This window comes from Mustela erminea, chromosome 14 (genome assembly GCF_009829155.1).
Source record: "Mustela erminea isolate mMusErm1 chromosome 14, mMusErm1.Pri, whole genome shotgun sequence".
NCBI lineage: Eukaryota > Metazoa > Chordata > Mammalia > Carnivora > Mustelidae > Mustela > Mustela erminea.
In genome coordinates, this window is record NC_045627.1 from 50,151,788 (window position 1) to 50,174,861 (window position 23,074).

The 23,074-nt window shown below is 40.3% G+C and overlaps 1 protein-coding gene across 2 annotated transcripts in view; it reads left to right on the forward strand.

The window, feature by feature from the left end:
- The first annotated feature begins 1,814 nt into the window (after positions 1-1,814).
- Positions 1,815-23,074, forward strand: part of BMPR1A (bone morphogenetic protein receptor type 1A) — a 140,141-nt gene continuing 118,881 nt past the window's right edge. For both annotated transcript variants that reach the window (XM_032311940.1, XM_032311939.1), the window contains exon 1: positions 1,815-2,130. The gene's annotated coding sequence lies outside the window, so the exon portion shown is untranslated. The remainder of the gene's footprint in view (positions 2,131-23,074) is intronic.

The following is a 23,074-nucleotide window of genomic DNA, read 5'->3' on the forward strand; positions in this document are numbered from 1 at the left end:
ATCATTTCTACAGTGGCATATAACAAAACCCAGGCAACACTGATTTGCTAGTTTCAGAAATTTGATGTACTAAAGTTTTAAACTGAAATTCTTGTCTATTTCATGGACTGACTCACATGCCTAAAAATTGAAGCAAGCTTCAGACGGTATTTTAACACACTTGTCATGATTTTATCCGCCATGACACATTGCTCAGCATACATCACTGAGTTCTTTGGCCAATGTGTCTGACTCTCCTTCAGTAAAAGCTTCACCCTTTCCCCTAAAAATAAAGCAGAAATGTAGAAAACTTGAAAAAGTGACGAGTTTTAGTTGATGAAAGGAAATTCATGGTTGATGCAAGAAAACTCATATTATCATACATTTTCCCTGCACAGCAAGACACTACAACTCTTGACTCTCAAACCTGAGACTGCTCAAGAGTTCATTAAAAAAAAAATGAGAATTGCTGGAGTTGAAAAAAAAAAAAACAATAACAAAACCTTGGAATTACAGAAGGTATCTGAGGCATAAAGGGCAAACGTGGTTTGTAAAAGGAAAAAAGAAAAAAAAATCTTTAAACAAGATTGTAAAAGAATTTAGACATTTAAACAAGATTAAAAGGGAATTCTCTGGAATCTAAACATCTCTTTAGGGAGAATGCGTATAAAAACAAATTCCAGTGCTTGGCACATTCTTTTTCTTCCCTTTTTCTTCTTACCTAGCTGAAAAAGTGATTTTATAAAAGGACTTAAAAACAGTTATCTTTTGTAGAGACTTAATTTAACACGATACATAACTGTTGCAACACTGAGCAAAGAGATTAAGGTTACCCTTGGTTGTTAAAAGGGGGCCTATATTCTTTTCTTCGGATACAGGATACTGAATACGTTTAACAGCATTTTCCCCGAAGAATGAGAGAAATGCTAGAAGAGAAGTAGTGACAATTAATTGCATTTTCCGAAGGGAGGGAATGAGACTCCGGAGGGCACACGAGGTCCTAAGAGTGAGCCAAGGTAGAGGCGGGAGCAATATTTATAGTCCGCTGACTTCAGCTGGCCGGGGTTAACGCCGCCGCTCTTCTGCCTTAGGAGTTCACGGGCTCGCAGGTCACAGGGCCCTGGGCGGCCGGCCTCCCAGCTGCGGGGGAGGGGTGGGGGGGAGCGGAGATGCCTTGTCTCCCCGCAGCTGCCTCGGAGCCCGCCCACCTGCGCCGGCCTACCTAGGCTTCGGCACACTGGCAGAGAGCCCAGCCCAGGAACCGGGGCGCGGTGGGTGGATAATGGATGTAGTGTGGCCACACTCTCCTTTCTTTGTCATCACGACCACTACCACGACCTGGCAAGTCCTCGCCATGGTGTGTGAGTGCTGGCGCTCACGTGGAGCATAAGAGTGTGTCAGAGAAGGGGTCCACGCGAAGGGATCCGGGAGGCCGGCCCGTCCCAGAGGTGGTCCCGGCCCGCGCGCAGCCCGCGCCGGCGGTGCCCGCGTCCCTCCACGGCGCTCCGTCGTGTGCGTCTCGCGCGCGGCGTCTGTAGGACGCGGCTCCCGGAGACGAGCCGGCCCCGCCGCGGCGGCGGGAGGGCTGCTCGGTGGGGAGGGGCCGGTGCGGAAGCGCGGAGGAGAAAGCCCCCCCAACGGCAGCCCGGCGCCCCGCTGCCGGGGACAAGGGCCCGCAGCCGGCAAGGGGGCGCCGGGCCTCGCGGACCCTTCGGGCGCTTCCGCCGCGCGCTCGGCTCCTTTCGCGTCCGGGGCGGGGCGGGTGCCTTCCCAGTGCGCGCGCGCGGCTCCGAGTCTGGCGGAGGCCCGCCCCTCCCCCCGGCCCCCGCGCCCGCGCCGGCCCCCCCACCCTCCACCCCGTGCGAGTGTCGGCGGCGGCGGCGGCGGCGGCGGCTGCCGAGATTGGAATCCGCCTGCTGGCGCTCGACGGAGGAGGAGGGAGGAGGGCGGGGAGAGCGAGCAGGAAGGCTCGGACTTCGGGGCGTCCGTCCGCGCGAGACGAGGATCGCACGGCCGCGCGAGGGGCGACCGGGCCGGGGCCGCTGCACGCCGAGGGCGGAGGCCGAGCCGGGCCCCCGCCGCGCCCCGGCGGCTCGCCGCGCCCACCCCGCTCCGCGCCGAGGGCTGGACGATGAGTTCCCCGGGGGCCGGGTGAGTTGGCTAGTCTGTGAGTGCGTGTGCGCGCCGGGAGAGGCCGGCGGCGGCGGCGAAGGCGGGGAGGCCGGCGCGGGCGCGGACGCGGGGCGAAGTTTCGGGGGTAGCCGGGCGCGCGCGGGAGGCCCGAGCGGGGTGCAGCCCGGCCCGACCGCCTCGCGGGGTCCGCGCCGTCCCGGCTGGGTCAGGCCGCGGCCCGCTGGGCCCCACCGCCTGGCAGCCCCATCCCGGGCCCGGGCCGGGCCCCGCCGGAGACCCCGGCCCCCCGGACGCCCGACGTCTGCTCCTCGCAGCTCCCCGCGGCGGCCCCGCCGCCCGGCCCCTCTTTTGTTCCCCACCCCCGGGTTTCAGGGAGAGTTTGGGGAGGCGGTGTGGGCGAAAGCCGCCTCCGAGGACGCTTCTTGAATCCTTAAATGGGAAAGGCGCTCACCTCTCTCGCCCTGGAGCTGCGAGGCTGGTAGTCGCGATTTGTCTCTCCGCTTCGGCGAAGGAGGGGGGAAAAATGTTCTGTGGGGTGGTAGAGCCAGGGGTGCTGCGAGGCACCCCCCAAAACTTGCCCGCGGGAAGGTGCCCGGTTTCGCCGAGGTTCACCTGTTGCCTGCGCGGCCTCCGCTGCCATGTCTGTTGTGATTCTGTACTTCAGTTTCTGAAAACTTTCTGCCGGATTGAGTGTAACCTACCCCCACGCCACCCTCCTCCCCGCCCCCCCCCCCCGCCCCCGGGTCTTTCCAGACTCCTAGTGGAAAGATTTGGCAGGAAAAAAAATAGCTTGCGTCAGGAAAGAAAAATAATGTGCGATGTGTTAAGGGTCTGGCGTTTTGTGACTGTGACTTGTATACTCGTCCATGCTCTCGGATGTTTTACTTGGTCGGGGGGCTGCAGTTTTTCTCTTTCAAATAAGTGGTTACCAAACTCTTTTGAGTACACAGTGCGAACTTGGCGCATTCACCTGTGTGACGTCATTTAATCCTTGTGATAACCCTAGTTATTGTGTTCATTTTTTAGGCGAGGAAACCGAGACACAAAGAGGTTCAGTAGCTTGGCTGGGTGAGCTGGGATTTGAACCCAGGGTTTTCTCTGCTGTTCAGGAACTGTCAGAGCGAGATTTAGGATGAGTTTGAAAGCAACAACAAAACCTCTTTTTGCAAACAGTTTTATGTTTAGAGCACTTTGCAGTTACTCGTACTTGAAATGGTCGCTGTTTTGTTACTTGAGTTGAAAACAACTCTTCTATTGTTATTCACTCAGGAGAGTTCAACTCTGAATTGCAGTAGAAAGTAACTTAATGCTTATCACTGTTTTCAGTTGAAATAAAAAGTGTGTGAACGAGTATTATTTAAATATTTGAACTTAAAGCAAAAATATGGGCAGTTCTGAGCTAGAAAGGGGTTGAGTTTACAAAAGAGTGGTGGAAATTTAGAATACCCTTTCATAGAACCAGTATTCCACTCGTGTTTTTGGGTGTTCCCCCTCTGCACAGTGTTCGTGGAACTCATTTAAAATGTTTTGTCACTTCTCCACCCCCTTTACTGAAAAGCTTGAGGCATTCAGTGGAAGCTCCTTCCAGAATGTATTGGGTTACTTCTGTCATCTGTTTTCTTTCCATCTCCGTGGAATGTTTTTTGTCCTTCCTCTTAGTTAACACCTTGTTTCATTTTTCTGCTCTTTCCTGCTTAATGTAGGGCTTACTCTCTTTTAGGGTTCTTGAGAGTATAAATGTGCTTAAGATTTTTTCAGTTTACAAAAACCTTTCCTTGAGCATGCTACTCCCTCAAGCTGTCATGTTGCTGTTCTTCCTTTTAAAATCATATTAACATTTAAAAAAGTCTCCTTGTAAACGTACTAGATGTTCATTAAAGAAAAATTGTAAAATATTGCAAAATTGAAGCAAAATTAAAAATCAGTCCTCCATAATCTCATCTCTGAAGATTGCCAACAGCAGTTTACTTTTTCTGCATTTACTTCCTGGCCATCCATTCACTTCTATTTTATTTTAATTTAATTTAATTTTTCACTTCTTAACCCCTTGTTATCTGCAGTTCACCTTCACAAGGGCTACTTATAATCTAAATAACACATTTAAGCCCCTTTTCTAAATAATCTCCTTGAGCTTTTTGTGATATTTAACATCATCTTCTCATTCTTGAAATGCCTTTCCTTGGCTTTTTTTTTTTTTTTCATATATCCATTTTATTCAACAGATACTTAGTCATATTCTGACACACCCTGCAAGGCAGTTGGATGCAACAGCAGACATTGTCCTTGCTCTTGTCGAGCTTAAGGTCCAGTGGAGGAGACAGAGATTGAAGAAGGAATTCTGTAGTTAACTGTAACTGATAGTGCACAGTATTAGAAGAGCTTAAAATGGGGACCCGTCCTGGTGCTGGTGGTGCTGGGACAATCTGGGAAGGCCTTAAAACATCACTTTGGAACCATTCTGAAGGATGAGTAGGAGTAGGACAAAGGGCTTCTGTGATATACTGACTTTGTTCCCCCCTTTGCCCCTTTCCATTCTTCCTGCTTAATATGTGTTCTGCAGGTTTCACTTTTCTATATGTCACTAGTCCCTTGACATTTTTATTGTTCAGGCCCTTCTGTCTAAATCATTCTCAGATCTCATTCTCTATTTCTCTGCCCACAGATCCTTGTTTTTCCCGGTTGCTTTATACATACCTCTACCTGGTTGTTCTGGTTCAGACTGAACTCTTCCTTACCAAACTTGTTTCCCTGGTGTTCCTTATTTCTGTTGATGTCATACCAAACCGAGACCTTTCTCCATTCCGTCACATCTTACTGCAGTCTGCATCTATTGCTTCTACTGTCACCGTATTCCACTTTATTCCTGGTGATGTGGGTACAGGTCTTGATACATGTCGGTATGAAGGTTATAGACTCATAAAATGAATCGGGCAGCTTTCCTTTTTCTCATTTCAAGAGCATCTTATGTATTTTTATGTATTTTTTAAAGATATTTATTTCAGAGAGAGAGACAGGCACTGAAGTGTGGGGGAGGGCCAAGGAGAGGGGGATAATCTCAAGCTCACTCCATGCTGAGCAGACAGACATAGGGCTTGATCCCACAACCCGGAGATCATGACCTGAGCTGAAACCAAGAATCAGGTGCTGAACTGACAGGCACCCCTTAGAAGCATTTTATAAAGACTGGAATTATCTTGAGAGTTAGGCAGATCTCACCTATAACACCATTCAGGCTTTGTTTGTTTCTTCTTTCTCTGTAGAGGACTTTGAATACCATTTCAGTTACTTAAGAACTGTTGGTCTGCGTAGGTTTTCTACTTCTTGTGTGAGTTTTAGTGTTTAATATTTTTTCCAGAGATTTATTTATTGAGTTTTCAAATTTTCAGTTACTTTGTTTCCACACAGTTCTTTTTCTTTAAATTTCTTTGATTTGATATAAATTTATATGCAACAGTATATATTGTATATTTGTATATTTGTTGATTGACTGATTCATTGATTTTTTTTTTTTTTTTTTTTGCTAATTGAATCAGGTTCTCATTGCACCTGGGCCAGTGTTAAAATCTTTTCGCCTTCACTTTCAGGTTTATCTGGGTTCTTTTATGCCATTCTGCTTAAGTTAATATTGAAGCCCAGTTTGTCACTTCTCTACTTAGAAGTTTCCAGTGTCTTTTATTAAATGAAGTTCTTTCCAGGGAATTTATCTCAGATTTCCTTTATTCTTGTCTCCCACTATTTTTGCTTTCTGCACATGTGCTTTTTTCCCCCTTTCTGAAGTCGTTCCCATTTTCTTCTGAATGAAATCCCTTTTGAAGGGATTCCTTTGGAAGGAAGGGTTTTTTGGTTAAGGACAATTTTTATCTAGTATTTTCTTACTGCACTTACTAATTTGTCTTTTGAAAAAAATCAGCTTTATTGTGGTGCCTGGCTGGCTCAGATGGTGGAGCATGGAACTCTTGATCTCTGGGTGGTGAGTTTGAGCCCATCTTGGTTGTAGTGATTACTTAGAAATAAAATCTTCAAAAAAATCAACTTTATTGAAGTATCATTTATATATAGTGATATGCACATGTTGATAATGCAGTTCTGTGAGTTATTTGGTTTTATATAGCTATTATACAAATATTAGTTCTACTATTAACCTGCCACCTGGGTCTGTAACTGACTTTGCTGCATTTTAAAATGAATAAATGGAGAAAGGCTGGTGTCTAGCCTAGTAGTGGCTGGACATCAGTTATAGTAGTACTGATCCAGTTTTCATATTTGGGGAGCAGAGAGCCATAAAGAGAAAGGAAAATGGCTTTCCCCTCAGGCTATATTTTGAACTAGGAAGTCCTTCCCTCTTCTACTTTTTATTAGTGTTTATGTTTTTAGAATGCCTTTAAATATTTCAAGGTCCAAACCGACCAGGTCAGTCTAACTTTTTAACACTTATAAGATTAAATGCTGAGTTGTATTGAAGTTACAAGATGCACCATACTTTTATGGGCCACTCATAAAGAAAATCTGCTTCTAGTTAATTTCAAGAAGCCATCAATTGTAAGATGGACCCTATTTTCAGAGATGCTAAAATATGAAAAATATGTGTGCCTTAGGACTGTCAAAAAGGGTTTTTCTCAGTTAAGCAAAGCTCCCATTCCTTTAGTGTAGATGTAGGGAAGAATTTAAACCACACTTATGTGGTAGTGACTTGTAGTTCTGTTGTTACTATGAAAAGTTTTTGTTTTTGTTTTTGTTTTTTTAAAGAGGATGCTTGTTAAACTTTTTTTTAACAAGTAAAGCATTTTAGGCAGTATAGAGAAATATTTATTTTTGGATGGGGTCTCCTACAACTAGTTATGCCAGTCTGATTGTGAGGCAGTTGACCCTCAGCTTTCTGAGAGCTTAATTTTCACAAAATCGTGCAGATAATGTAAAGGCGGAATTGTGGGAGAGTTGTGATAGCCAATTTTATGGACTGTTTTAAAGAGAATACCCAGTACTTATGTGTCATCATTAACAATCATCATATACTTAGTTTTTTAAAAAGTAAATACAAAAATCATTGTAAATGTTTGGATATTTTTCTAAATCATAGTTGTATATCAGTTTTTGTAGCTGATATTTTAAAGGCTATTAGTTCTTTAAAAATAGAAATAAAATGATGTGCCTAGAGATCCCCAGTAGTGGTTTTGGAAGACAGCACTAGGTTAGAGCAGGGCTTTAGTAGATCAGAGTGTGGAGGGCTCAGTGGGTCCCCAAACCAAGTTCATATAGACATCAACTAGGTAAGGAAATTATTTTTTGGTATCTTTTATTAAAAACAGGTGAATTTGAGCTACTCTGGTGTCGTTCCATTTTTATACTTTTATGGTTCTGATTAACTTTTTTTTTTTTAAGATTTATTTATTAGAGAGAGCATGAGAGAACACAGTGGAGAAGGGGCAGAGGGAGAGAGAAACTCAGACTTTCTGCCGAGCACAGAGTCTGACACCGGTCATTAGCACAGCCCTGAGACCAGGACCTGAGCCCAAATCAAGAGTTGCTCATTGGGTGCCTGGGTGGCTCAAGGGGTTAAGCCTCTGCCTTTGGCTCAGGTCCTGGGATGGAGCCCCATATCAGGCTCTCTGCTCAGCAAGGGAGACTGCTCCCTTCCTCTCTCTCTGCCTGCCTCTCTGCCTACTTGTGATCTCTGCCTGGCAAATAAATAAATAAAAATCTTAAAAAAAAAAAAAAAAAAGAGTTGCTCAACCGACTGTATCAACCAGGCGCCCGGATGAATTTTGTTTTCTTTAGGGTGTATATATTTGTTTGTACTACTAATTAGGTGTGAAACAGTGGAGCTTGGCTATTACTCTAGTTGTATACAATTGGCTACTGATTTAAGAAAGAGGATGGGGTATATCAAGTATAGGGGTAAAATAATCAGATGTGCAGTTTAAGGAGATTAGGTATATAGTGGAGAATCATTTTGAAGAAAGGAAGACTGAGGACACTGAAACTTGTAGGGACACTGAAACCTGTTCCATCTTGGCCCAGATTAGGAAGGTGGCAGATAATTAGGGTCTAGAATGGACGGAACTTGGTAATTAGCTATGGGTGAGAGAAGGAATGGGATTGGCAAGAATGACTTGCATATTTCTGGTTTGGAAACGTGATAGGGTAGAGATGAAAAAATGAGAGCTGGTTTGTGAAGGAAAATAGTTTAGTTTTGATAATATGGGGTTTTAACAACCAAGTAGAGATTTCCACTTGGCAGTTACATGTATGGGGCTGGAGTTTGAGAGAAGTTTGAACTGTGGGTAGATATTTGGGAACAATTGCCATGTAGGTTGTATATTCTATTAATGAGAATTGGGTGGCTTTCTCAGGTGATTTCTGCTTCCAAATGACACACTCAACACAAATTAGCTTAAAGAGGAAAAAGGCTTGTCACCTCCCCCCATACTTCAAGTTTTTAAAAAGACTAGAAATTCGGATCTCAGTGTTCAGATGATGTAATTAGGGGGTCTGTTTTATCTACTCTCCACTCTCTGGGTTTGATTTTTCAGGCAGGACTTCCAACTGGCAGAGGATAGCCACTGGCAACTCCAGGCTTATATGGCTCTTACTGCTGCGGAGTCAAGATGTAAGAAGGGTATCTCTTTCCCAGGTGCATCTATTCTGTCATCTATTCTGTCTCATGGGACTACGTGGAGTCTGGGGTGCCATCATTGGCCAGGGCTAGCTTACTGTCCCAGAGCAGTCAGAGAGCCAGTTAAACACCAGCACTGAATGCCTTCCTAGAACCATGAGAGATGGGAAAAGTGGTTGTTTCCCCCAAAGAAAGGATGGCTCTAGGCAGGTGAACAGTGTAAATCCACTATCTTTTGGCTCTTCACCTTTTGTTAAGTCATTTTTTGAGTATCTGAAGAAAAATACACACATAATAGCAATTCTGTGTATAATTACATGGTTATATTATTCTGCTGTACACAGCAAAGAGCCTAGAACAGCCCTGAGAAATACCAGTGTAAGACCTAGGTAGAGAAGATAGTTATTAAATCATTTCACAAATAATTGTCTAATTGTAGTTATATTAAGACTCATGGGGTGCCTGGGTGGCTCAGTCAGTTAAGCAGCTGCCTTTGGCTCAGGGTCCTGGGATTGAGCCCCGCACCGGGCTCCCTGCTCAGTGGAGAGCCCGTATCCCCCCTCCTTCTGCCTGCCGCTCTGCCTACTTGTGCTCTCTCTCTGTCAAATAAATAAATAAAATCTTTAAAAAATATATATCCATACAGGGGAAGTACAGGGAGCTTATGAGAGTGTGTAATAAAGAAACTTGTCTGTTTAGAGTATAGGTGCTTTGGAAGGCTTTCCTGAGAAAGTAGCCTTGAGAGTAAGACTGTAAACCAGGAAGCAGAAAGAATGTTTCTGAAAATATTCAGTAGTTTTTAAAGCAAACTTTTTGACTTTTAAAAGTTATAAAAGACATGCATCGGAGTGCCTAGGGGTGGCTCAGTCGGTTAAGTGGCTGCCTTCGGCTCATGTCATGATCTCAGGGTCCTGGGGATCAAGCTCTGCATCCAGCTCCCTGCTCAGCAGGGTGTCTTTCTCTCTCTCCCTTTGCTACTCCCCCCCCCCCCCCCCCGCTTGGGCTCGCTCGCGCGCGCGCTCTCTCTCAAATAATGAAATAAAATAAAATAAAATATATTTTTTTTAATATTTTATTTATTTGACAGGCAGAGATCACAAGTAGGCAGAGAGGCAGGCAGAGAGAGAGAGGAGGAAGCAGGCTCCCCGCCAAGCAGAGAGCCCGATGCGGGGCTCGATCCCAGGACCCTGGGATCAATACCTGAGCTGAAGGCAGAGGCTTTAACCCACTGAGCCACCCAGGTGCCCCAAATAAAATAAAATCTTAAAAAAAAAAAAAAAGAAATGCAGCTAATGTGGATAATCTGGGAAATATGAAAAATTATGAAGAAGCAGAACACTTAAGTTTTGGCTTCTGAGGTTTTATAAATTAACATCTAGTACTGGTTCTACCACTAAGTTAGCTGTGCAGTCTTGGATACTATGCTAAACTTATCTGGATCTCCTTTTCCTTATCTTAAAAAGTGAAGGGTACTTGGTGAACCTTAAGATCATTTTCTACTTTAAAAAAGAAAGAAAGAAAGAAAGAAAGAAAGAAAGAAAAAATTCCCCAGCTTTAATGCAGAGCAGTTTCTTGCTGAAATTGCAGGTCGTGTAATGCTTTTGGTTGTGGTGACATCACTGGGTTTCTGACTCTTGGCTGTAGAGTCCCTCTTCCTGCCTTGGCAGTCATTGTAAGTAACGAAGGGAATGGCTTGTGGCCAGTGGTGTTCTTTCATGCCCTGATTTCTTATCTCATTTCTTGAGCATTTTTTTCCCTCTAGCCTTTGGGTAAATTACCCAAAATGTTAGAAGCTCTCAATTTTGAAGTTAAGAAATCTGGAGACTTTCATGGTTGTGATACCATTTTATGTATGTTAAAATTTGTAGGTAGTTTTCCTATTAGCAGTTAAGGTTTTTTGTATTGTAGACCAGTAGTTTAAGATCTTAAATGTCTTAAATTTACACCTAATTAAGAATATTTCAGATTTCTGGCTAAAAGAAGCTCTTGATAGAGAGTGTTAAAGGCTGTTAAACTTTGGTAAAGTTCTTAAAACATTTTTCAAAAAAATTGTTTAAAAGTGTCATGAAATGAAAATATTTCAACAGTAAATATTCAGAAGTATCTTAAATCAACAAAGTGTAGTTGCTTGATGACAGATAGTTCTTTTTATTTTGTTTCAGTAATCTTTCATGTAATAAAAATGTTGGGAAGAAAATTGCATGTTGAATTTATGCATATAATCTGAGTAGAGAAAAAGAAGTTAATCTTCCTGAAATAGTGCTTTAGTCATCATTCCTACTTGTTAAATATTTTCCTTTGGTTTCTTATTTGCTTACAATATGAAATTCAGATTATCTCAGACTGGCCTTTTGCTCTGGTGCTGTCTGCCTTCTATTACCTAAGTATCCAGTTCTGGTTCCCTTTCAGAATCATTAGACCTCTACCATCCCCTATAGTAGGCAATACCGCATGTGGCTGTTGAACATTTGAAATGTGGCTGGTCTGAATTATGTACCACATTTTGAAGATAGTACCAAAAAGGTGTGTAAAATATCCCATTATGCTTTTAAAATGGTGATTATTTATTGAAATGATGCTGTTTTGATATTTGGATTAAGTAGGAGTAAAATTAATTTCACCTGATTCTTTTTGCTTTTTTCGTATGGCTAGTAAAAAAACTTAAAATTATGTATTATAATGGACTATACCTGGGCTCTCCTTCCCCCTCTTTTTTTCTTATCAAAATGCTTCAAAATCCTATCTTGGCTGTGAAGCTTTCCTCAGTGGTTCATACCTAAAAGTTAGCTCTTTCGCATCATTATTTAAAGGCAGTCTTTTGGTGTTTCTTGTACCATTTATTAATAGATCAGATTTCTTTATTACAAGCCTTCTCAGCTTTTAGTCTGGTAACACCCCAATATAGTTTCCCTAACTGTATTATCATAGAGCCTTCTTTAGTTTCTTCTCTTTCTCTCTATTTTAAAGATTTTATTTATTAGAGAGAGAGAGCACAAGTAGGGGGAGCGGCAGGAAGAGGGGCAAGGAGCCCAATCTGGGGCTTGATCCCAGGACCCCAGGATCATGACCTGAGCCAAAGGTAGACGCTTAACCAACTGAGCCACCCAGGCGCCACCCGCCCCCCTTAGTTTCTTCTCTTTACAGAAGTTACACGTATTTGGTTGAAACTTCAGGCATAAAGTAGACAGTGAAAGTCTTCTGTAATCCTGCCTCCACGACCCCATGGATTAAAAGTGTTAAAAGTACAGAGTTAAATGCAGTCTTTCTCCCCCCCCCCAGATTGATTTATTTATTTTAGAGAGAGTGCACGCTCCCACACACGGAAGGGTAGAGGGAGAGAGAGAATCTCCAACAGGCTTCATGCTGAGCTCGGACCCCAGTATGGGGCTGGATCTCAGAACCCTGAGATCACAACCTGAGCCAAAACCAAGAGTCGGACACAGCCGACTGAGCCACCCAAGCACCCCCTTTTTTAAAAAAAAGTTTTATTTTTTTAAGTAATCTCTGTATCATGGGGCTCGAATTCCTGACCCTGAAGTCAGGAGTCAAATGCTCTTTGGACTGAGTCAGCCACGTGCCCGGATAAATGTAATCTTCCTTTTCCACTGCCTTTATTTCTTTTTCTTTTCCTCTCCCCATTTCCAAAAAATGAGGTGATACTATGCATCATTTTTTCTGTAACTTTGTATTCACTGAATAAATAGGAGGACTCTTTTTGTCATTAAATAGCGACTTACTCATTCTTTTTAGTAGCCAAGTAATATTCCCTTTTATGAATATACCTTCATTTTATTTACCAATACCCTGTTGATGACTATTTAGTCAGTTTGATGTGGGTTTTTTGTTTTGTTTTGTTTTGCATGGTAAACAGTGCTGTGGTGCTTGTACTTTTCCTGTGAGGCTATTTTTATTTTATAGGATGAATTCTTAGAAATGTGTTTACTGTAAGAGTAGCCATGCATTTCTGCTATAGTGCCAAACTGCTCTGCAAAATCTTTGTAACGATTTACATTCCAACCAACAGTGTCTGAGTGTATTTCCCCCACCCCCTCACTGACACATAATAACATCGGTTTGTTTCAGTCTTTGCCAGTCTGCCAGCTGAAAAAACAGTATTATAGTTTTAATTTGTATTTCTTTGATTGAGTAAGGTTGAGCAGAGTTTTATATGTTCGTTGATTCTTTGCATTTCTTTCTCATTTGTTTATTTTTCTAATCTATTTTCTTATTCATGTTGCAGAAATTCTTTTTGGAGTATGGATATTAACTTATTCCTTGGTATTTTGCGTTTTTGTTTATTTTTGTTTTCGTTTTTTGTTTTTTTGTCTTTTTTTTTTGGTCATTTGTTTTTCATTTTTGTTCAGGATATATAAAAATTCCTTTGCTGTTGTAAGAGTGTTTAGAAAAAAAAAGAAAATAAAAAGTTTAGGTTATCTGATACTCTTCCTTTATTTTATAAGCTCTTTGGTGACTGCATTTTGTCTTAAAATATTTTGGTTTGCCCTTGGTACTAATTCAATGCTTTGTATACAGTAAGTGTTCAGATACTTATATGTGTTGATGGTGAATGGGTCCAGAATACATCCCTGTCACATAAAAAATATTTTCAACTGAAGGTATTTGAGAATAGGCTTTTTTCCCTGAACTTCTTTATCTGCCTAAAAGCATAGCCTTGCAGAAGAACTTGTCATAGAGCTGCTCCTTAAGCCAAAACCAGGGATGATTGATTCTTATCACTAGAGAGGAGAAGAAAGAAAAAGTAGCTTCACACCTAAACTGACATTGCCATATATATCATATCCACTCTCTTAAGGGCCTGTTTATCTTTCCTAAAAGTGATTTGTTTTCCCATAAATACCTTCCTCCCCTCTCTTTTCCTTAATAACATATGAGCCTCAAATTCTAATTGCCTCTTTTAGTCACATCTTTCTGTAAGCACTGTTAAGTGAATGACAGTATGTTTTTTCTCTTCCTAATCTATCTTTTGTCCATTTAATTTGCAGTCCTCCAAATATAGAACTTAAGAGGGTAGAAGAAAATTTTTTCCTTCTTGGCAGTGGCCAGGTTGATTGTTTCTGGCTGCTAGGGCAAGGGATAATAAGCAAATGAAGTTTCTCTGTCTAAAAACAAAGCGAGGTATTTTAAATATAAAGAGCCTAAGCCAAATTTCTTTAAACTACAGTTTTCAAAATGTGTTCTTCAAAATTAAAACTTAGTGAAATGAAGTGGTATGTATTATTAAAGAGACATTCCTGTCTTCCTGGATATATATAGTCCTACAATAATAATGCTGTCTCTTAATCAAGTGGCATCATTATTCTAAATGTGTTGACTAAGACTTTGTTCTTTTTAAATTTATTCACTGTTTCCTAGTCTTTCTTAGCAACTTATCAGTTTGTGTAGAAGATGGTTTGTAACAGGTTCTATTGGTCACATCATTCAGAAAAAATAACAAAAAGTCATATAGTTAAGGTTAAATAGTGAATTTTTTATACAAAGAAGCTGTTAATTGCCTAAGAAGATAAAGGGATCTTGATACGATAACAGTGACTTCTGGATTCCAAATAACTTAAAACGTTCATTAAACCTTGAATTATTTCTATGTTTAGTTGCCTATCTCTGATCTGTATTTAGTGTTCCATCCCTTACTACTCTCTGTTTACTGGGTTTGTGACTGTGCGCCAAAGTAGTTAATCTCTCTAAGTTTTATTTCCTCGTATGTGAAATGAGGCTAATAATAGTTTTTTCACAGTTTCTGTGAAGACTGAATGAGCACAATTAAGCACTGAACACTATTTTACCACATAGTAATACTTGATAAATGTTTGTGTCAGAGAGTATTTGTGTGGGAGAAGATGAGGTCAGGTTTATCTTCAAAAGCAGTTTGAATGACTGCTATAGGGTCCTTGAAGATTACATTTAATGCTGATACCTTCTGGAAGTGCATGTTATGTTTATTCACATTATTAACGTTTGAATTTGTAAAGTACTTTTGTGTACCAGGAGTACTGGCAAATTGATAATGGGAGGTTTTGTTGCTTTTTTGGTTTTGTGTGTTAAGAATTGGAGGCTAATAATGAAGGTTAATTGTCTCACCAAGGTCAAACAAATCAGAGTAAGAAGTAGCAGGGGCACCTGGATGGCTCAGTCAGTTGGGCGGCTGGCTCTTGGTTACCGCTCAGGCACTGATCTCAGGGTGGGGAGACCGAGCCTCGCATCCCCATAGGTCAGCAGGCAGTGTGCTGGAGATTCTCTCCCTCTGCCCTTCAGCCCTGTGTTCTCTCTCTCTCTCAAAATAAGTAATTCTTTTAAAAAAATAAATAAATAAAGAAGTAAATAGCACCGGACTTTCCTAGTTAACTCAGAATGGGGACTAGGACCTCAGAGTTAAGTGTAAGTCAAGGATTCCAGATTCTAAAGAAAGCCCAAGGACTTAGTGGTCTGAATCGTTTCCAGGGCTTATTAGGGTGTGACAGAAGGCTTTCAGAGAATGGAGGAGAGGGGCATTGTCCATGGATCCTTGGTGAGGATCATTGTACTTTTTGCTCCCTTCTTGTTCCCTTGAGGTTGCCTTTCCTAAGGAGTTTAGTGTGGGAAGGTCTAAGAGAACCAGTCCTGAGGTTAGGAATATGAGGAAAAAGTCGAGCAGAACCAGAATCCTCATTACCGAGACAGTAGTTGTTACACAACTGATTGGTTTATCTGTGCCTACTTGAGTAAGGGATAAAGAAAAGTGGACAAAAACCTCAGTGTGGATAGAGAGGGTAGCAGTGGAACAGCCTGTACTTGTCTTGAATTTCTGTTCAAGTGGGCAGTGTGGAAGGTAGCCAGGCTTTAGCCACCTTGACAGGGCTGGCTCTGTTGGAGAGGGGAGCAAAAGTAGAAGAAGTTGAGCTGAAGCAGATCTCTGGGTAGGGAAATGGGCAGTTGGATTAGAGCTTTTCGCCCCTCAGTCACCAAAGAGCTCCGGCCTGTCCCCAGAAGAAAAACCATCATTTGGCTGCCTGTTTCATAGTTTGTGTTAGCCAGGGTGGTGGTAGCCACCACAGAGGACTGCAGAAGTGGTCGCATGTTGAGACAGTTGATTCCCTCATTGCCCTCTCCTCCCCAAACAGATCAGACTACACCACTTCCCTGGCTGAACTTTCTTGGACCATGTGCCAAATCTGAATTTGGAGGGAAAGAGATGACTGTAAGATTGAAGATTAAAGTTTTAAATAGCAATAAACTGGACTGGACTTTTTTTTTAATAACTGAAAACTACTGGTATAAAGCTGTAAGAATTCTTTTAGATGTCATTAAAAGGTAGGATAGGGAAATTGGACCAACCATAATTGGAGGTAGAAGTTGGAGAAAAAGAAAACGTTTTCTTGTGTTTGTGCCAATTTCGGACCCTTATTGAAATCACATAAGTATTGGGGCACCTGGGTGCTCAGTCAGTTAAACATCTGCTTTTGGATTAGGTCATGATCCCAGGACAAGTTCTGTAGGGCTTCTTGCTCAGTGGGGAGCCTGCTTCTCCCTCTGCCTCCCCTTCACCCTACTTGTGTGCACTCTCTCTCTAACAAATAAATGAATCTTTAAACAAAAAATAAAATCATATATGTATCAGTTTAAGTTCCCACTAAAGCCCCGCTGACACCAGCCCCCATTCTTTTTCTCTGTATAAAGCAATTAAAGTATTATACATGACCCTTTGATATTCTTAATAGTTCTCTGTCCAAATACATTCCAATTCTGCACAATATAATTTTTTAACATTAAGGATATTTTTATTTTTACTAGTGCACTTCAAATTATAAACTGTATATCATGACCTTTTAAATTGAAACAGTAAGTAAAATATGTTATTCCTTTGTTTTATGGAGGTGGAGTTTATTGGACCTTGGAAACATTAAATAAAAAGTAGTCAGTAAAAAGCCTTAGTTTATTTAAAAAATTTCTTTAAACTTTTTAAAAAGATTTTATTTATTTGAGAGAGAGTGAAAGTGAGAGAGATCACAGAGGGAGAGAGAGAAGCAGACTTGTTGCTGAGCAGAGAGCTGGTCTCGGGACTTGATCCCAGGACCCCAAGATCATGACCTGAGTCCAAGGCAGACGCTGAACCAACTGAGCCACCCAGGCACCCCTAAAAAGCCTTAGTTTAATATCTTTTACTCAGCATAGGAGATTTTGAATTTGTGATATTTTAAATTAACTTTCAGTATTGTTCACATAGAAAAGGTGAGTGAGTGTTAGTTTAAATACTTTAGAGCAATAAAATAAAAGATCTGGAGGTACTGGATAATACCTAACACATTGTCCTGACTGTTCCACTGGCCCTATTTTAAATGCTTTACACATATTAACTCATTTAATCTTACAAGTAGTCTATGACGTGATATGGTTGTTAGTTCCCTTTTACACAAGAGGAGAATGAGACCACAGAGGTGACCTAATTTGCCCAGGGTTGTGCACCTAGTCAGTGGCAGAGCTAAGGAATCACATGTAGGTAGTCTTACTCCAGGGACCATGTTCTCAACCACAGAATTATATCTGTTCTCAAAGAGAGTAGGATCATTTTAAGATGAGTATGTGTGCTGTATACACACACTCACACACATATTTTACATTTTACTTTATTTTTGCCTGCTACTATTGCCTGTTAATGTACGGATGGATTTGCCTGTGTTTGTTGGTGTGTTAATGGAGGTACCTGGTAAAACATCCTCTCTCCTCGTGGTCTAAATACATGTATTTGGTGGTTTAAATTTGATTGACTTTTGACAGTTGATTCCTTCTCTTTTTAATACTTAAATTTGTGGTAATGGTAACTTTTTGGTAACTTTTGGTTGGTATTTTTTTACTTCCCTGATGTTTGTTTTGCATCGTAGAGAAAACCGTATTCAAAGGCCACTGGAGTGCAATTGCTTTTAAGCATCTATCCAGAATGCTTCCCATAAGTATTGTTAAAAAATTAGGGTTGTATTATATATCTCATTTCTGAGGTATCCACAAGTTTAATTGTTGATGATCACACGGACAGGCCTTTTTTCACAGCTTTATCTTGGCTGTTACTGCCAAGTAGCTGAGACTGGGCAGGTATTTGCTTACCATAATTATGTGATTTGTATCACAATTCTTAGAATACATTTAAAATCTTGGGACGCCTGGGTGGCTCAGTTGGTTAAGCAGCTGCCTTCGGCTCAGGTCATGATCCCAGGGTCCTGGGATCGAGTCCCACATCGGGCTCCTTGCTCGGCAGGGAGCCTGCTTCTCCCTCTGCCTCTGCCTGCCTCTCTGTCTGCCTGTGCTCGCTCGCGCTCTCTCCCTCTGTCTCTGAAAAATAAATAAAATCTTTAAAAAAAAAAAAAAATCTACCCTGTGGAAGAACAGGAAGAAAAAAAGAAATACTGCCACATCAATTGAAAATGAAAGTGAAGAAGCCCATCTATGGGACAGTTTTGGGAGTCAGGAGGGTTGAGAAATGAAACCTGATTTTTTACCTGTTAATGATACCAAGACTGTCCCCTGGAATATTATTAAATTGCTTGTGTTGTTTCACAGAAGTTATTTAAACATAATTGATTATGGCATGTAGACATTTAAAAATAACCCCTTTCCTTACAGGCTTTTTCTTCAAAACAAAAGAAAAGCCTTATTTGCGTCTTGATTACAAAAGTAATGCTCACTGAACAAGTATAAAGCATAGAGAAGTTCCGAGAAAAAAATAAAAATCCTTCATACTCATATTACGCAAAGATAACTCCTGTAAACATTTTGGTATGTGCAGTTTAAGTTTAAAAAAAAAAAAAAATGCTTAACCTTTCCTTCTTTCTCCCCCGCCAAATGTTTCTACCATAACTTAAGAGTTTGAGGAAAGGTGAGCAAAACTGAAATTCTCTTCCATTAAGTGTGAATGTCTAAACTGAAATAGAAGAAACTTGGAATTAAGGTGGGGCTTAGTTCCAGGGAGGGGGTGCTATCTAACTAGGAAATTTGGGAAATTTGGCTGTCTTGTTCTACTTACCCGATTATCTTTTTTTCTGTATATTCTCCCTTTCTTGTGCAGCTTTGCAACTTTTAAGCTTTGAAAAGAAAGTTAAGATGTTTCAAATTTGATGTGTTTTTCTGTAATGACTAAAATAGAATATGATGTGGGGAGGTAGAACCTAAACTAAGGGAGGTCAAAAACCATATGGAAATAGAAAATCCAAAACCTCTAGCAGAATGAAGCTAGAAAGAATGGAATCTAAACACTGAAATTATACATCTGTGAGGCAGCTGTGCATTCTTTATTCATGGATTCTGTGCAGCTATAGGGAAAGAAACTTTGAAAGGAAAGCATATCCTTAAAAGAATGAGTGTACAGTCTTATCACTAATAATGATGTGTACTTTTTTAGTTATATAATGTATATTTAATTCATCTTTAAATGAATTATTCCTCTATTTTGGGGGTTATAAAAATTCTTGTCTGGAAATAACATCACTTTTTTGGGTTAAATGTAGATTTCCTATTTATATCTTCAGCCCTGAATCAACATTTTATTAAATACAGATCAGGCTGTTTTCAATGATACTGGGAGAGATTGATGCTTTTGTAAAATTTGTCCTTCCTCTCCTTTTTGTCAGTGCTCAAGGATATGTGGCACTTTAATGTTCTGTCCTTCAAAACCAAGTCTTTTGAATTTGTTTAAACAAAATATGTTTTCAAAAAGTTAGGCACTTTAAAGCAGCTGAAATTTAAAAGGGGAAAGGCATGAAAAAGCTTTTATTTAGTCCTAGGATGCTTTGTAATTATTAACATTTGTATATTTTATGGTTTACAAAGCACTTTTATGTCCATTATCTCCTGTGATTTTCAGTGTCTTATTACCATTACTCTTAACTTGAGAGATACGACAGGACACTGTTGATTCGGTTAGAGCTTGTAGTAAGCTTTTGTGTTCCTCCCTCTAAAGGTGATTCTTAGTCAGGATTAAGAAATCATGGGAAAGTAGAACAAAAAGGATAAAGTCCCCAACATCTCATAATAACCATTGGTCATACTTAGTATAATTCTTCTCTGTTTTCTTTTTCTGTTCTTTTTTTTTTTTTTTTTTTTTTGCATGGTTTGCTGATACTGAGGATGCAATATTTGTGTCCTTTCAAATTCACATGTTAAACACTTCTGATAAAAAATTGCTCTTAAAAAAATTGCTCTTAATTATTTTTTTGGGTGCTCTTTCAGTAAAATTTTTCCCTACTTGAGGGAAAACATTTTATCTTAGGATCACTATTTCTATGTATATCTATAACATATCTATAACATATATATGTAAATATTTATATATCCATGCTCTTTTTTAAAAAAACATTTGAGAGAGAGCGAGAGAGAGCACCAGTTGGGGGGAAGCGCAGAGGGAGAGGAAGAAGTAGACTGTCTGCTGAACAGGGAGCCCCACGCAGGACTGGATCCCAGGACTCTGAGATTGTGACCTGAGCCGAAGGCAGATGTTTAACTAATTGAACCACCCATGCACCCCTCTATCTAAGCTCTTAATCACTATATATGAAGGTGTGTATTGAAGTCCATGTTTTTTATATATATATACACACACACACACACGTGTATATATATATATATGCTGGTATACATTATTTTATTTATTTATTATTTATTTATTATTTAGTGATTTTTTAAAAAAGATTTAGTGATTTTTTAAAAAAGATTTTATTTATTTATTTGAGAGAGAGGGAGAAAGAATGTACATACAGAGGGAGAGAGAGAAGCAGACTTCCTGCTGAGCAGAGAGCCCAATACAGGGCTTGATCCCAGGACCCTGAGACCAAAAATTGAGCCAAAGACAGATGCTTACCTGACTGAGCCACCCAGGAGTCCCTATAAAATTTAATGTTATTTGTATAGTGGTTTAGGACACGGACTCCTCTTGGGTTTAAATTAAACCAACTCTTCTTGGTTTAAATCCCAGGTCTGCTTCTTCCTAGCTGTGCAATTAGCAATTTTGGCAAACTGATTTGACAAACATCTCTATTTCCTCCTCTATAAGATAGGAATAATGCTCCTTAACTCATGGAGTGGTTTTAAGATTTATATATATATGTTTTATGTTTTATATTTTAGAACCATATCGGACCCATAATAAGCAGTGTGTAAGTTTATAATTTTAGATCAGGGACCATAAGCAATCATTAACTACTGATTTAACTAGCAGACAAAAAAATTAGTAAGGATGTAGAGAACCAAACAACACAAAGAAAAAGTTAATAAAGAGCACCACACCCAGTGAGGATAGAATGTGACCATTTTTTGGTCATAAAGCAAGCCTCAACAGATTTCAAAGGATTGAAATCATTCACAGTGTCCTCTGACCATAGTAGAATTAAGTTAGAAATCAGTTACAGGCGCCTGGGTGGCTCAGTGGGTTAAGCCTCTGCCTTCGGCTCAGGTCATGATCTCAGGGTCCTGGGATTGAGTCCCGCATCAGGCTCTCTGGTCAGCAGGGAGCCTGCTTGCCCCACCCCACCCCCGCCTGCCTCTCTGCCTACTTATGACCTCTCTCTGTCAAATAAATAAGTAAAATCTTAAAAAAAAACAAAAAACAAATCAGTTACAAAGAAAAACATTTGAAATTAAGCAATGTACTTCTTATTCTAAATCCATGGATTAAATAAAAAGTTATGGAGGAATTAGAAATTAATAGGTTCAGTAATAGTGAAAATACATGTCATAGCAAAATTTGGGACAGTTAATTTTATACTTAGGGGAAATGTTACAGCTTTAAAAATATGTATCAGAAAACTAGAAAGGCTAAAGATCAATGATTCAAATGTCAAGAAATTGAAATGATTGGAATTCCTCTTAATTTTCATTGGATAGAGTGGGAGAATTTTAGTTTTATATTTTACATCAAATTCCTTTTTTAATAAGGGGAAAGGTATGATAGAAATAGGTTTACTTTGTTTTCCTATTAGTATTATTTTTAATATGTATGTATGTATGTAAGCTCTACACCCAGCATGGGGTTTGAATCCATGATCCCAAGAACAAGAGTTGCAAGCTCTACCAACTGAGCCAGTCAGGCACCCTTCGCTATTAGTATGTTTGAACTTCCTCTGCCCCATAGCTTCATTTCTAGTTTTCTTGGTTTCTAGGAGGATTTACCTCAGTAACCTTTCTGAAAACCTTTCATTTTCTTGGCCATTCCATAGAACCCCTAACTTTTCTAAGGAGAACAGGCTTCAGAGAAAAGAACTTTGAGGTGATTAGTTTTCATCTTGGTAATTATTTCTAAGTCTTTAAGACTTGGAAAGTTTAATTCAGCTTGGTAAGTCTGTAATGAGTACCTGTTATAGACCCATACCATCCAGACTTGGTTACTATTTAATGGTGGATAACATTGTCCTGAGTTCTGCTTTCATGGATCCAGCTTATGCTCTAGTGGGGGAAACCGGCAAAAAAAAAAAAAAAAAAAAAAAAAAATCACAAACCCACCCAGTTATAAGATTACTATGTGATATTGGTGCTAGGAAAGAAAAGGTTAGAGGGCTAAGGGTGGATAATAGGAGACCTAAGCTTATTTATGTTGAGAATGTAGTGAGATAATGTACAAAACTGATTAGTAGGATAAAGTGGGGGATATAGACCCATGAAGAGTCACAGAAAGTATATTTTAAAAGAAGAAGGAATAAATCTTAAAATGTGTTATCATGACTGACTTAAATTCAGCAGTCCAGAGGCCTGAGTAATTAATAGTCCAATATGACTGGTTGGGTAGTCTTACTCAGGACACACTTCAGGTCTCAGTTCTCTGTTCTACAGAATGAAAGATCAGGACTAGACTAGGTGATGGCTGTTTCCAGTTTCAAAGTGCTAAGTCCATTGAAACTTTTATTAATATTTTAAAGGGTTTTTTCCTTCCGATTATGAAAACCACATTTGTTATTTTTAGAAAAATTTGGAGACTGTAGAAGAGAAAGACCCTTTCCCCCAAATTTATTTGTACTGAAATGTCAATTTTATTATAAAAAGAAAATATATCAGAGAATGGGACTTCCCACAGCTCTGGGAGCTAATGGTCAGCAGGACAGTATTAACCAGGTTTGGCTAAATTATGCCTCATTAATGAACAAAATCCTAGAATTTCATTGGCTAGACAGAGCAAAAAGTTCATTTCTCATCCCATGTACAGCTTGAATGAAGTAGGCAGTTGAGATGAAGCCTATCATAGGTTCTGTCCTCTTGTAGCTGGCCCTCTGGAACACATGGCTTTCTTGGTTGCAGTGAAAGGGAAGAAACATTGGAGGGTCTCGTAATTAGTAATCATGAAACTTTAGTCAGAACTAGTCATTTGGCTTACCTAACTGC